Genomic DNA, 16196 nt, shown 5'->3' on the forward strand with positions numbered 1-16196 from the left:
TGAGCAACTGAGCTGACTGACTGACTGACTGCCCTGGACATTCACTGTCATCTAGCCTCACCTATGTAACAAGGAAATGGTGGGGATTGGGGAGTTGATGAAGGAGGAACAGGCCACAAAATGACTTACTATCCATTTATTCTGGGATAAGTTTTCTCTTCTAGTTCCCTCAGCTCTGAAAGTAAATAGTCTCTTCAGTAACTGTCTCTCACTTGGACGATTTCCAGATAAAGAGGCCAGTCAGTTAAGAAGTAGTTTACAAGACATAGGAGGAAATATTAAACACACATATGCTAGGAAAATAACATTCTGGAGTTTTCTTGGCAGAAAATTGCTGTGAGACCAGTAGCTTTTCTCTGTGCATGTCCATTTGTCATTTTGACAATGTTAATAAATAACCCCAAAGCACACCATTTTGAAGCTTTCAGCTCCCCTTAACTCTTTCAGTTGCTAAGACCAAAGATGATTGCTTTATAAATTGTTCAAAAGTACATCACAAATATCTAACCTTATAAAATGTAGTTGAGTTGGGATGGGGATAGGAGACTGGAACCTGTACTGAATGCTTATCCACACTTGGCTCTTGTTTCTGAACTAGATATTATGAGGGCAATATAGTGACCTGGGAAATGTAGGAATAAACAGAAAGGCAAGACCCAGGAGATTGGGTCTAGACATCAACTAAGAGTCTTCATCTTGGGATTTCCCTGGTGGTCCAGTGGCTAAGACTCTGAGCTCCCAATGCAGGGGGCCTGGGTTTGATTCCTGGTCGGGGAACTAGATCCCACACACCACAACTAAAGATCCTGTGTGCCTCAATTAAGACCCAGAGCAGCTAAATAATTAAAAAAAAAAAAGAGTTTCCATCTGTGTGTAATGCTTTTTCAAAATTGAGGGAACACTGCTGGAATGTTGAATCAGAGAACATACACCTAAAAAAGGTATAGGTGTTCACTACATCCAACTCAAAAACTTTAGATATGGAAAGGTAAAGTTACTTTTAACTTGGATCTCTTTGTTTGGAATGCTCTTTTTCTCCCTGTGATTCCAGTATATTCCACGACCTTCCAACCAGAGAGGAGTGCTGATAACTGGGCTTACCCCATCCACAGGCCAAATAAAACCTACATTGATGACTTTTGCTTCTGGCCAAGAATAGAGTAAGAATGACTGAACCGATTTACATGTCTCTCTGAAACAACTGTAAAAGACTTACATACACGCAAATAAATTGTATTTACATGACCTAACAATGGACAATTGGAAATGGAAATAAAAATAAACTTACAACAGCAAGAAAAAGAAGAAATATCAGTGGGTAAACTGACAAAATATGTTCAGGACCTAAAATAGCTGTAAAAATTTTAAAAAGCACTTTGAAAAAGAAGGAAGTTAGTGGACTTACATTACCTGATTTCAAAACTTACTATAAAGCTACAATAGTCAAGACAGTGTTGCATCGCTGTGAAGATGGATAATTAGATAAATGGAACAACACAGAGAAGGCAAAATTATATCTATCTCTTTATATCAATAAATATTTGAGAGAAGGTTAAAAGGATATTCATATGCAAAAATTAAGCTTTGATCCATACCTCACACCATGTATAAAAATTACTTGAAATATAGGTCCTAGACCATAAAATCTAAAATGACATTCTGGAAGAAAACATAGAAAAACCTTGTTACCTTGAATTAGCTAAAGATTTCTTAGCTATGACACTGAAAGCACAATCCAGGGACAGGAGGAGGCTTTGGGGAGTGATGGATGTGTTCTCTGGGTTTCTCCAAAGGCTCAGCAGTAAAGAGTCTGCCTGCAATGCTGGAGACCCAAGTTTGATCCCTGGGTCGGGAAGGTCCCCTGGAGAAGGGAATGGCAACCCACTCCAGTATTCTTGCCTGGAGAATCCCATGGCCAGAGGAGCCTGGTGGGCTACAGTCCATGGGGTTGCAAAGAGCTGGACACGACTGAGCACACATGCAGTGTGAAGTTCTACTTCCTGCACATTTTTTTTTTCTTTTTAAAAACGTGCTTAATGTTTATGTGTACTTGTGCTTAGTTGCTCCAGGGAATCTTCCCAATCCAGGGATTGAACCCAGTCTCCCACATTGCAGGCGGATTCTTCACCATCTGAGGCACCAGGGAAGTTTTATGAACAAAAGTTTTATGTACTTAACACTTAATCCTCAAAATTCCCCCAGGTGTATAAGCATCTTCTCCATGCATTGGATCAGATTAGGAATTCCACCAGTCTTCCTGAAGAAATCTTTAACAGCTTCTGACCTGTCCCCTCTCACCCGGCCACTCACCAGACTTGCCTCACCACCGTTGTCAGGAGATTCCTCTCCATCATCCTGAGACTTCCCTTTCCCCTTTCTTTTTTTTTTTTTATTTTTTTTAATTTTTAAAATTTTTTTTTCCCTTTCCCCTTTCTTGTGCTGGATCACCTGTTTCCTGGATTCCATATTTACTTCTTTTTTAAAAAATATTTATTTATTTTGGCTACATCGGGTCCCACATGTAGCATGTGGGATCTAGCTCCCTGACCAAGGATCGAACCCAGGTCCCTTGCATTGGGAATGCAGAGTCTTAGCCACTGGACCACCAGGGAAGTCCCTGTATATTTACTTCTTTCTTTGCTTTTTTCCTTTTTGTACTTTTTTCTAGAAATGTCTTCAGTTTTATCTTTCAACTCTTCTGTTGGGTTTTCCAGTTCTCTGTTAAGTTTTTAAATTTTTTTTTTTAAGTTTTTTAATTTTTAAGAGCCCTTTTCTTTCCATCCCACCTCTCCACTCCCCACCAGGTATACAGGAAGATGCTCTGTAAGGGACTGCATCAATTTCCACTTCCTTCACAGGGACTTCTTGCCTAACCTTCCTCTCTTTTCTCTAAAAAAAAAAAAAACAAAAACACTTTAAAAATTTCTGGATTTTCCTGAAAATGTTTGGTTCTCATTTCATGGCTTTTCTCTGGTCTCTGTGAGTTTGCTGATTCTTAGCTGTCTGCTCCTCCTTGAAAGTCATAGAAAAAGCCTCCTGAGAAGTCTGTGCTTTGGAGACAGGCTCATTCATTGTGATCCTCAGCGTTGGGTGATCTAACTGCCGAATCCCTGATGACAGTTTCTTTGGTTCTTTGGGCTCAGACTGGCCCATTCCTCCACTGCAGGCTGTTCATACACCTACACAGAGGGAATGTGTTTGGCTGCCGGGATCCTGGGAGCCGAGAGAGCATAGAATACTTAGGGCAGGTGCCTCGACATTCTGTTTGTGAATTTTCATTTATCCTCCTATTTTCAGTACAGCAACCCTGCCCTCAACTGTTTGCCTGTCTTCCAGACCCAGGACCATTTGTTTTGGCCTCTGAAGGGAAGCCTCCAGCTTCCTGCCAGAGTAGGGAAGAGCCATCTGTCACCTGACTGCAGATTCAGGCAGTTTTAGCTCCACCCCCAGCCCTATGTCCAGTGCTGTCAATGCCCACGCCTTTTATAGGTTCTGAAACTTAAGTTGAATTATATCTTAGGTTTCTGCATGGCTAGCTTTAGATTCAGCTTTCTCTGGTCACCTAAGCCAATTATCATGTGTCTATCTGCCTTCCAGCTCCTGCTGCTGTATTTTTTCCTCTCTTGTTCTCATCCTCCACAACTTGTGCCAAAACAAACACAAAATCCTTTTACTGTCATTTAGTTTCAGAAGGCCTCAAAGATTGATGTGTGTATATTTTTTTCACCACCTTTAATCAAAAGTCAATCTAGCAATAATGCACATATTCAACAGGGAGAGAAATTTAACTCATATTCTTAAATATTGTATAACTATTAAAAGAAGTATTTGTCATGAATTTTTAATAATGAGAACACTTTTGTTGTAATATTAGTTGATTTTTAAAATATTACTGAGTTTTTTACAAAAGAAGATTTCAGCAACTTTCAAAATGTTCATGGAGAAAGCATAGGTAAAAATATACCCCTCTATTAGTTCATGGTTAATGAGTAGGATTATGGAAATTTTTATTTTTATTTCTGCAATTTATAAATTTTCATAGTATATAAATATTATATTTTCTTGTCATTAATAAGATTACTTAATGATTCACAATTATAGAAAAAGTATTGTTGTTGCTTAGTTGCTAAGTCATATAATACTTAAAAAGATATCTGTCTATCCACACATATAATCACAGTTTTTTCAGTTGCTCCAAAGTTCACTGGAGAGTTATAGACTGTTAACATGCTGCTGTATGTTTTCCTCTCAGTAAATATGCATGCTATTTTTATAATAAAAATAATAATATTCTTCCTCTTTGTATCCACTGTTAAGACTTTTGGAGTCAGTCATGGGCTAAGGTAAGAAAGTCTAGTTTGAACTACTGTTGAAATACAGTTGTTACTTGGAAAGAAAGGGGAGATCCCTGGGAGCCTTTTAGCTTTCTCATCTTAGTCAATGGAAAGGATTGGTTTACTAGATTTGCTAATTATCAGCTTGGAAGACAGGAAGACCTCATGAGAACTCCTGGGGACCAGTCCAGGGAATGGGAGAGGATGGAAGCAGGATGCTTGGAGGGCCTGGGATAGAGCACAGAGCATGGCTGAGGGGAGCGTTCCTAGGGGAGGGCTTGACCCACTTTGCTTAGGATCATTCCCGCAGAGCAGCAAAAATAATGCCATGTGGATCCTATCGAATAATCCTACTGGCTGACCTGTGAAACAGGAATTGGGGACAGATAGCTAATGTTGGGGGCCTCCCAGGTGGTGCTAGTGGTAAAGAATCTGCCTGCCAGTGCAGGAGATACAGGAGACAAGGATTCCATCCCTGGGTTGGAAAGATTTCCTGGAGGAGGAAATGGCAACCCACTCCAGTATTCTTGTCTGGAGAATTCTATGGTCAGAGGATTCTGGTAGGCTATAGTCCATGAGGCTGCAAAGAATCAGACACGGCTGAGTGACTGAGCACATAAAGCACACAGCTAATGTTGGATGGAGAGGAGACATTGCTTTATTAGCCTAAAGGAAGTTTTGAAGTCTTGCTTCAAAACCCCATGCATTCATCGACCCTGGCTTGGTGCTGCCATAGCATTTAAACTAGTGACCTCCAGACAGCCTTCCTCTGTGCATGGTCCCTGCCTGCAAATAAGTGAGGAAGATTTGTGATCCTCTGTTTGGATTCCTTTTCTTGAAGTAGATCGGTTATCAGTGCATCTTATCTTTTTAGTAATGAGTTACTAACTTTTTCTTTTGTTTCAATAGGGAGCACTGAATAACACCCTGAATTTACAAGTCTACCTTTTAATAGATGAATCAGCCAGATGGACTCTGCTGTTGGATTTAGTTCCTAAATTGTGATGGTTTCAAAAAGTGATGTTGAGTCTCAGCCTCTTACAAAGTCTTTTTTTTTTTTTATTAATTTGCTTTTATTTTTGGCTGCACTGGGTCTTCGTTGTGCTGTGTGGGCTTTCTCTAGTTGCAGCAAGCAGGGGCTACTCTTCATTGAGGTAGGTGGGCTTCTCATCGCGGTGGCTTCTCTTGCTTCTGAGCTTGGGCTCTAGGGTGCGTGGGGTTCGGTAGTTGGTGGCTTGATGGCTCTAGAGCACAGACTCAGTAGTTGTGGTACATGGGCTTATTTACTGCAAGGCATGTGGGATTTTCCCAGACCCGAGCTGGCACCCATGAGTTGGCTGGCAGGTTCTTATCCACTGCCACCAGGAAGCCCATCTTACAAAGTCTTTTAATCTTCCTCTCTTTGCACTATCTCTTTGTTTCTCTTGCTATATTTTCTTTCTTTTTTCACTTTTTGTTAGGCTAGTGTCATTTATCAGTCTGTTTATTTGGGAAAGTGAGAGATGGATTGTAATAGCCATTCAATGTGAAAACAACAGCCCTATCTTTTATCATTAGATAATTAAAAAATAATTTAAAATATTAAAAAAAAACCCCAGCTGTCTTTAAGAAAGCTCATCTACCCAGTTTTGTATTTTAAGATCCTATCTAAATGAATGACTACCAGCAAAATTATAAAAAGAATTAAAATTAGAGACAGAAGAAACAAGCAATCTCTGCTTGTTTGACAGCAAATTTCTTACGGGAAGGTTGAAAACAATCATTAACATCAATTTTTAATGCTTATTTATTTCATAGCAGTTAACTACATAGTGACCTTTGAGAATGGGTATGGTTTGGAAGTTTAAGCACCACCAAAATTGGGGCTGCCAGCGTTTTGGGGGGATGTATTTAAAAGAAATTACTCAGTTTACTGAGGAACAGCAATAATTTATTAAATGTTCAACTTTTTAATAACATGATAAAAATAGCTCATTTGAAGTTTGGGGGTTGCTATTAGGCATTATAATGTTTAACATTCCTACAGAAATGGACAAGCATCAGGGCATGAATTCGATCATATAGAATTGCTAACTGCAGGGGAAATGTTTGAAGTACATTTAAGAAATTAGGATGATTTTCTCATATCTTTAAAGAAAAGATGGTATAATTGCTTTCTTGAGACTTCACTCTTTAGAGAGATTTATTTGTGTTATATATAATATAATGTAATATCCTTCCTTATCTCTGATTTTTCTTACTCCGAAGGCTCCTCTGTCTGAAATTAATATAGCAGCTCCTGTTTTTTTTTTTGTTGTTGTTGTTTTGTTTTTGCTTTTTTTTTTTAAACTTTATTTTTGGCTGCGCTGGGTCTTCATTGCTGCTTGAGGGCTTCTCTCTAGTTGCTTCATTGCTGCTTGAGGGCTTCTCTCTAGTTGCTTCAAGCAGAGGCTACTCTCTAGTTGTGGTGCACAGGCTTTTCATTGTGGTGGCTTCTCTTGTTGTGGAGCATGGCCTCTAGGCATGCAGGCTTCAGTAGTTGTGGTGCATGGACTTAGTTGTTCCGTGGCAATGTGGGATCTTCCTAGACCAGGGATTGAACCTGTGTCCTCTGCATTGGTAGGCAGATTCTTAACCACTGGACCACCAGGGAAGTTCACTCCTGCTTTCTTTTGACTAGTATTAATACAGAATGGACCTAATAGAAGCAGAAGATATTAAGAAGAGGTGGCAATAATACACAGAAGAACTATACAAAAAAGATCTTCATGACCCAGATAACCATGATGATGTGATCACTCACCTAGAGCCAGACGTACTGGAATGTGAAGTCAAGTGGGCCTTAGGAAGCATTACTACAAACAAGGCTAGTGGAGGTGATGGAATTTCAGCTGAGCTATTTCAAATCCTAAAAGATGATGCTGTGAAAGTGCTGCACTGAATATGCCAGCACATTTGGAAAACTCAGCAGTGGCCACAGGACAGGAAAAGGTCAGTTTTCATTCTAATCCCAAAGAAAGGCAATGCCAAAGAATGCTCCAACTACCGCACAGCTGCACTCATCTCTCAACACTAGCAAAGTAATGCTCAAAATTCACCAAGCCAGGCTTCAACAGTATATGAACCATGAACTTCCATATATTCAAGCTGGACTTAGAAAAGGCAGAGGAACCAGAGATCAAATTGCCAATATCCATTGGATCATCAAAAAAACGAGAGTTCCAGAAAAATATCTATTTCTGCTTTATTGACTATGCTAAAGCCTTTGACTGTGTGAATCACAACAAATTGTGGAAAATTCTTAAAGAGATGGGAATACCAAACCACCTTACATGCCTCTTGAGAACTCTGTGTGCAGGTCAAGAAGGAATAGTTAGAACTGGACATGGAACAACAGACTGGTTCCAAATTGGGAAAGGAGTATGTCAAGACTGTATATTGTCACTCTGCTTATTCAACTTATATGCAGAGTACATCCTGCCAGCTGGATGAAGCACAAACTGGAATTAAGATTGCTGGAGAAATATCAGTAACCTCAGATATGCAGATGACACCACCCTTATGGCAGAAAGCCAAGAACTAAAGAGCCTCTTGATGAAAGTGAAAGAAGAGAGTGAAAAAGTTGGCTTAAAACTCAACATTCGGAAAACTAAGATCATGGCATCTGGTCCCATCACTTCATGGCAAATAGATGGGGAAACAATGGAAACAGTGACAGACTTTATTTTTTGGGCTCCAAAATCACTGCAGATGGTGACTGCAGCCATGATATTAAAAGACACTTGCTCCTTGGAAGAAAAGCTATGACCAACCTAGATGGCATATTAAAAAGCAGAGACGTTACTTTACCAACAAAGGTCCGTCTAGTCAAAGCTATAGTTTTTCCAGTAGTCATTAATGGATGTGAGAGTTGGACCACAAAGAAAGCTGAGTGCCAAAGAATTGATGCTTTTGAACTGTGGTGTTGGAGAAGATTCTTGAGAGTCCCTTGGACTTTAAGGAGATCAAACCGGTCAATCCTAAAGCAATCCTGAATATTCATTGGAAGACTGATGCTGAAGCTGAAACTTCAATACTTTGGCCACCTTATGTGAAGAACTGACTCATTGGAAAAGACCCTGATGCTGGGAAAGATTGAAGGCAGAAGGAGAAGCGGACAACAGAGGATGAGATGGTTGAATGGCATCACCGAGTCGACGGACATGAGCTTGAGCAAGCTCCAAGAGTTGGTGATGGACAGGGAAGCCTGGCATGCTGCAGTCCATGGGGTCTCAAAGAGTCGGACACAGTTGAGTGACTGAACTGAACTGAACTGAATGCAGTATATTTTTCTCCATCACCTTACTTTTAAACTGTCTTTTAACATGGATTTTAACATGGATTTCTTATAGAAAATACAAAGTTGGGTATTATTTTTTATGCATTCTGACAACCTTGGTCTTCTAATTGATGTATTTAGACCACTGACAAAATGATTATTGATATAGCTGGATTAATTTCTACGAGATTTCTGTTTCTTTGTCCTCTGTTCCTATTTTTGTCTTCCGCATATTTCCCTCTTAGCATATATGTTATACTTTCTTGTTTTTACTTTTTTTAGTGGTTGCCTTAGTAGATTTACAACTGGTCCAAGTTCATTTTCAAATAATACTATATCACTTCAAGAGTGTTGAAATACTTTATAATAATTAAGTAGCCCTAATCTTACTTCTCATCCTTTGTATTATTGCTGTCATTCAATTTACTTCTACTAAAGAGTATAAGATATTCATATATATTGTTCCTATTATTATTTTGAAAAAAGTATTACCTGTTAGATCCATTAAGAATGAGACAAAGAAGGTTTTATTTTACTTTCATTTATTCTCTGATGCTCTTCCTTTCTTCATGGAGATCTGAGTTTCTGGCTTATATAATTTTCTTTCTCTCAGAAAAACTTTTTTTAACATTTCTTACAAGTTGGATCTACACATTTACAAATTTCCTCAATTTTTGTTTGTCTGAGAAAGTTTTTATTTTTTCTTGTCTTTTGAAGGATAGTTTCACAGCACACAGGATTCTAGGTTGGTGTTTTTATCTTTCAATATTAAATATTTCACTCTATTTTCTTCTTACTAGTATGGTTTTTGAGGAAAAGTCACATACAATCCAATCCTTATTTTGCTCCTCCATAAGAAAAATGTTTTCCTTCTGGCTTTTTTCAGGATTTTTTTCCCTTGGTTTTCTTTGAATATAGCATGACTAGCTGTGATGAATTGGGCATTTATCCTGCTTGGCCTTCTGTGAGCTTCATGGATCTGTGGTTTGGTGTCTGACACTCATTTGGGGCCGTTCTCAGTCACTGTTGGTTCAAATATTTCTTCTGTTCCTTTTTCCCTTTTCCTTCTGGTGTTCTCATTATGTATGTTAAACTTATATAATTGCCTCATTATTCTTGGATATTTTGTTGTGATTTTTTTTCAGGGTTGTTTTTTTCCCTCTTTGCTTCCAGTTTGGGGAGTTTCTGTTGTTGCATCCTCAAGCTCAGAGGTTCTTTCCTCATCTGTAGCTTATCTGCTAATAAGCCCATCAAAAGCATTCTTCATTTCTGGTAGTGTTTCTCATCCCTAGCATTTGTTTTTTATTCTTTCTTAGAGTTTCCATCTCTCTGCTAACATTGTTCATCTATTTTTATATGCTGCCTACTCTTTCCATTATGGTCCTTAACATTTTAATTATGGTTTAAAAAATACCTGGTCTGATATGTCCAACATTGTTATAGGTGCCTCTGGATTAATGCTTGTTCAATCTTAACAAGTTGTATTTTTACCTTTTAGTATACCTTGTAGGGTTTCCCTGGTGGCTCAGCTGGTGAAGAATCTGCCTGCAATGTGGGAGACCTGGGTTTGATCCCTAGGTTGGGAAGATCCCCTGGAGAAGGGAATGACAACCTATCCCTTGTAAATCATTGTTGAAAGATAGACATGATGTAGTGGCTAAAAGGAACTGTGGTGCGTAATAAGTGAAGTGAAGTGAAAGTTGCTTAGTTGTGTCTGACTCTTTGTGACCCCATGGACTATACAGTCCATGGAATTCTCCAGGCCAGAATACTGGAGTGGGTAGACTTTCCCTTCACCAGGGGATCTTCCCAACCCAGGGATCAAACCTAGGTTTCCCACATTGCAGGCAGATTCTTTACTAGTTGAGCCACAAGGAAAGCCCAAGCATACTGGAGTGGGTAGCCTATCCCTTCTCCAGCGGATCTTCCTGACCCAGGAATCGAACCGGGGTCTCCTACATTGCAGGTGGATGCTCTACCAACTGAGCTATCAGGGAAGCCCATGGTGAGTAATAAGTGTTTAGTAAATGCAGTGGTTAGGTGAGTGTTGAGGGGAAGCATTTTCTAGCCCTATGATTAGGTCAGTCAGTGAGCCTGTGTCCTTGGACAGTGAATTTCTCCTCCTCTTCCCCTCCCCACCGTGGTACAAGTTTGCAAGAGGGGGCTGAGGTTAGGCATTTCCCTTCTCTCTTCTCATTAGAAACCCAATAGATTAGGCTTTGGGCTTCCCGGGTGGCTCAGCGGTAATGAGTCTGCCTGCCTGCCAATTCAGGAGACATGGGTTTGATCCCTAGGTCAGGAAGATCCCCTGGCCTAGAAGGAAGGAAATGGCAACCCACTCCAGTATTCTTGCCTAGAGAATCTTATGGACAGAGGATCCTGATGGGCTGCAGTCTGTGGGGTCCCAAAGAGTTGAACCCAACTGAGCAACTGAGCAACAACAAGATTAGACTCTGGTAAGTTAGTTTCTCCCGCAGGCAGGGCTTTTTAGGAACAGAATGCTCTGGTGTATTTCAGAATGGTTCCTTTCCCCCTCTTTCTTCCAGAAGCACAGGGTGGGGATGGGGCTCTTCTCTGCTTTCTACCGTGAGGACTTGGTAGAGCTTCTGCAGGTAAAACTCATGAACTATGGAGGCCCCCCCATAACTGGGTCCCCATTAAGTTTTTAACTCTCAAACTTGTCCTCACTGAGCTGCCAGCAGCTCATCAATCACTGTTCAGGTTTTCCTGTCCTGGCACTGGTTCCCGTGGGGCTTTCTTTTGTGGGTTTCTTCTACTCCAGCAAAAACAAGACTGGGAGCTGACATGGCTCAGACCATGAACTCCTTATTGCCAAATTCAAACTTAAATTGAAGAAAGTGGGGAAAACCACTAGACCATTCAGGTATGACCTAAATCAAATCCCTTATGATTATACAGTGGAAGTGAGAAATAGATTTAAGGGACTAGATCTGATAGACAGAGTGCCCGATGAACTATGGACGGAAGTTCATGCCATTGTACAGGAGACAGGGATTAAGACCATCCCCAAGAAAAAGAAATGCAAAAAAGCAAAATGGGTGTCTGAGGAGGCCTTACAAATAGCTCTGAGAAGAAGAGAAGCGAAAAGCAAAGGAGAAAAGGAAAGATTATACCCATTTGAATGCAGAGTTCCAAAGAATAGCAAGGAGTGATAAGAAAGCCTTCTTCAGTGATCAATGCAAAGAAATAGAGGAAAACAATAGAATAGGAAAGACTAGAGATCTCTTCAAGAAAATTAGAGATACCAAGGGAACATTTCATGCAAAGATGGACTCAATAAAGGACAGAAATGGTATGGACCTAGCAGAAGCAGAAGATACTAAGCAGAGGGGGCAAGAATACACAGAAGAAGTATATAAAAAAGATCTTCATGACCTAGGTAATCACAGTGGTGTGAACACTAACCTAGAGCCAGACATCCTGGAATGTGAAGTCAAGTGGGCCTTAGGAAGAATCACTATGAACAAAGCTAGTGGAGGTGATGGAATTCCAGCTGAGCTATTTCAAATCCTAAAAGATGATGCTGTGAAAGTGCTGCACTGAATATGCCAGCACATTTGGAAAACTCAGCAGTGGCCACAGGACTGGAAAAGGTCAGTTTTCATTCTAATCCCAAAGAAAGGCAAGGCCAAAGAATGGTCAAACTACCTCACAATTGCACTTATCTCACATGCTAGTAAAGTAATGCTCAAAATTCTCCAAGCCAGGCTTCAGCAATATGTGAACCATGAACTTCCAGATGTTCAAGCTGGTTTTATTTATTTTTCAAGCTGGTTTTAGAAAAGGCAGAGGAACCAGAGATCAACATGCCAACATCCAGTGGATCATTGAAAAAGCAAGAGAGTTCCAGAAAAACATCTATTTCTGCTTTATTGACTATGCCAAAGCCTTTGACTGTGTGAATCACAACAAACTGTGGAAAATTCTGAAAGAGATGGGAATACCAGACCACCTGACCTGCCTCTTGAGAAACCTGTATGCAGGTTAGGAAGCAACAGTTAGAATTGGATATGGAACAACAGAATGGTTCCAAATCGGGAAAGGAGTACGTCAAGACTGTATACTGTCACCCTGCTTATTTAACTTATATGCAGAGTACATCATGAGAAATGCTGGGCTGGAAGAAGCACAAGCTGGAATCAAGATTGCCGGGAGAAATATCAATAACCTCAGATATGCAGATGACATCACCCTTATGGCAGAAACTGAAGAAGAATTACAGAGCCTCTTGATGAAAGTGAAAGAGGAGAGTGAAAAAGTTGGCTTAAAACTCAACATTCAGAAAACTAAGAGCATGGCATCCGTTCCCATCACTTCATGGCAAATAGATGGGGAAACAGTGGAAACAGTAGCTAACTTTAATTTTTTGGGCTCCAAAATCACTGTGGATGGTGACTGCAGCCATGAAATTAAAAGACGCTTACTCCTTGGAAGGAACATTATGACCAACCTAGATAGCATATTAAAAAGCAGAGACATTACTTTGTCAACAAAGGTCCTTCTAGTCAAGGCTATGGTTTTTCCAGTAGTCATGTATGGATGTGAGAGTTGGATTATAAAGAAAGCTGAGCACCAAAGAGTTGATGCTTTTGAAACATGTTGGAGAAGATTCTTGAGAGTCCTTTGTACTACAAGAATATCAAGCCATTCAATCCTAAAGAAAATCAGTCCTGAATATTCATTGGAAGGACTGATGCTAAAGCTGAAACTCCAATACTTCGGCCACCTGTAGCAAAGAGCTGACTCACTGGAAAAGACCCCGATGCTGGGAAAGATTGAGGGCGGGAAGAGAAGGGGATGACAGAGCATGAGATGGTTGGATGGCATCACCAACTCAGTGGTCATGAGTTTGAGTAAACTCTGGGAGTTGGTGATGGACAGGGAGGCCTGGCATGCTGTGGTTCATGGAATTGCAAAGAGTCGGACACGACTGAGCGACTGAACTGAACTCCAGTAAGTTGTGATTCTCTGTGTGTCTGTCTGTCTCTTTGGTTCTTAGAGCAGTAATTTGCCCTGTGGCTTCACATCTCTGCCTGGTTTAAGAAGAATTGTTGATTTTTCAGTTTGAAAAGTTTTTTACTTGTTAAGACAGAGTGATGACTTCTAAGCTCTTTACCTGCTGGACCAGAAACTGCCTGTTATCTTCTTTTTACATATAAAGAAACCAAGGCACAAAGAAGTTTAATAATTTGATCAAAGCCTCCCAGCTAGTATGTGGTAGTGCCAGGATTCAAATCTTGGTGCTTTAGCTCAGGAATCTGTGCCCTTAACCATCATTGAGGAGAACAGGCAAGTTGGGCCAGTGGGGGAAGGAGAAATGTGTTTTCTTACCATGAGATCTTTTATATCTCCTAAGTTTACATTTTCTTTTGAATTTTTTTTTTTTTGGCCATGCCTTGTGGCATGCCATCTAGTTCCCAGATCAGGGATTAAACCCATGTCCCCTGTGTTGGGAGCTCAAAGTCTTAACCACTAAGACCACCAGGGAAGTCATTACATTTTTTTCAAAACATTTTATAAAACCGTGAAAGGAACATGTGCCAGAAGGGTTGGTTTGAAAATGATGATTACTATAACTTGAAGTAGATATAATAATTAAATATTTTAGAGTAAAGGGGGGAAAAATTCACTCCTAAATCTACAATTTTTACAGATTACATTTCAGTCCTTATCCATCTTTGTGAATATTGTATGTGGGTATTATGTCCTCTTTTTCACTTAACATTGTACCTTGGGAATTTCTCCCATGTTTCCATATCTTCTTTACAAATCATATTTAATAGCTGTATAATAGCCTGTCTTGGCAATGTGCTATAATTTACAAAACCACTCTTGTTTTGCTTGACATTTGATAACTGATTTTTTTTTTTTTTTTACAATAATAGATAATGTTCCACAGTTGTTTCCCTTTCACTGAGTGATTTCATTCAGGATAGCCTCATGAGAGGAATTACTGGGTCAATGTATCTGGATAGATGTATAATTATCACCAATTTTTGTCATATTAATTTCTAGAAGGACTGTACCAATTATCTGGGCTTCCAGCATTGTATAATTACATCAAATATAACAATATAAAAGGTTATATGTACATATATGGAAAATCTTTTAGATGCAAGGGTAGTGTCAAACTAAGAGACTGTAAAATAAGACTCCTTCCATGAACTGAAACATGGCTTATTCTCAGATTTAAGTTTATGTTACATGGGGCCTTGCATATAGGAGACATTCCATAGAATTTTTTTTTTTGGATGTGGACCATTTTTAAAGTCTTTATTGAAGTTGTTTCAATATTGCTTCTGTTTTATGTTTTGGTTTTTTAGCCTTGAGGCATGTGGGATCTTAACTCCCTAACCAGGGATCAAACCTGCACCCACTCCTTTAGAAGCTGAAGTCTTAACCACTGGACCGCCAGGGAAGTCCCTATATATATTTATTGATTGGATAGATGATGAATGGATGGATGAATGACATCCAAGTGATTTCTCCTAATTAACACTTAAAAAGTTAGTGACAAAGTCGAAATGATTTCCTGATTTAGGATATAGAGTTCTTTCACCTATGATAACTGCATTCTTACCCCATCCAGTCAGCAGTTACTATAAACTTAGTATATGAAAAGCATGGTCTGGAAGCTGAGGGTCCTGTGTTATCAGTAAACATAGTCCCATCCATCATGGTCCTCACAGTTTGACTGGGAAACTCACCTACCTCTCCAGACCAAATCCTCATTATAAAATGAAGATGCTGACCTCAGAAGTTCCCTTCAGCTTCTGGATTCAGTGATCTTCTCAAACTCTAAATTTCTTAGTTCTGGATACTAAGACTCTAAGCATATTTTAAAGAGTAATCTAAAAGGACTTTCTTGGTGGCCCAGTGGTTGAGAGTCCACTTGCCAAAGCAGGGGACACGGGTTCTGACCCTGATCTGGGAAGATTCCACATGTGGCAGAGCAACTAAACCTGTGTTTTCCACAACTGCTGAGCTACTTCAGAAGCCTGTGTGCCTTAGAACTTGTGCTCTGAAGCAACAGCAGCCACCACAATGAGAAGCCCTCGTCCTGCAGCTAGAGAAAGCCTGTGTGCAGCATTGAAGACCCAGTGCAGCCAAAAATAAATAAGTAAATCAAAATATTTTTTAAAATCTAGCTTTTTTTTTTTTTTAAAGAACAACCTAAAGAAACTAGTGATTCTGCGTAATGACAGGAAGTCTTCTTCCTACTCCTCATTTGTTCTTTTGATCATCATTCTTTGAGCACATGCTAAACATGAGCCACTATTTAGTTCTAGAAATAAGAAAGAAAAAAAAAAAGAGAGAAAGCCATCTTCTCTTAAAACGTCTTATCATCTAAGATGGGAAAGCTTTCTGAAGAGGAGTAGTTTGGGAACACAGCAGTACTTCACACAATGCTTCTATGTATGTGTGAACGGGATGTGCTTGTTCTGCTGTCAGGGAGGGGAGAGGCTCCCCTTTGCTCCTCTCCAAGTTCCTGAGGCTAGACCAATCATAACATTGACACAAGACAGATTTACAGGAGAAAAAGA

At 39.8% G+C, this 16196-nt stretch overlaps 1 protein-coding gene across 9 annotated transcripts in view; it reads right to left on the reverse strand.

The window, feature by feature from the left end:
- Window positions 1-16196, reverse strand: part of DLGAP1 (DLG associated protein 1) — a 770938-nt gene that overhangs the window by 29987 nt on the left and 724755 nt on the right. The window lies entirely within an intron of this gene.

Source organism: Cervus canadensis, chromosome 23, assembly GCF_019320065.1.
Source record: "Cervus canadensis isolate Bull #8, Minnesota chromosome 23, ASM1932006v1, whole genome shotgun sequence".
Classification (NCBI taxonomy): domain Eukaryota; kingdom Metazoa; phylum Chordata; class Mammalia; order Artiodactyla; family Cervidae; genus Cervus; species Cervus canadensis.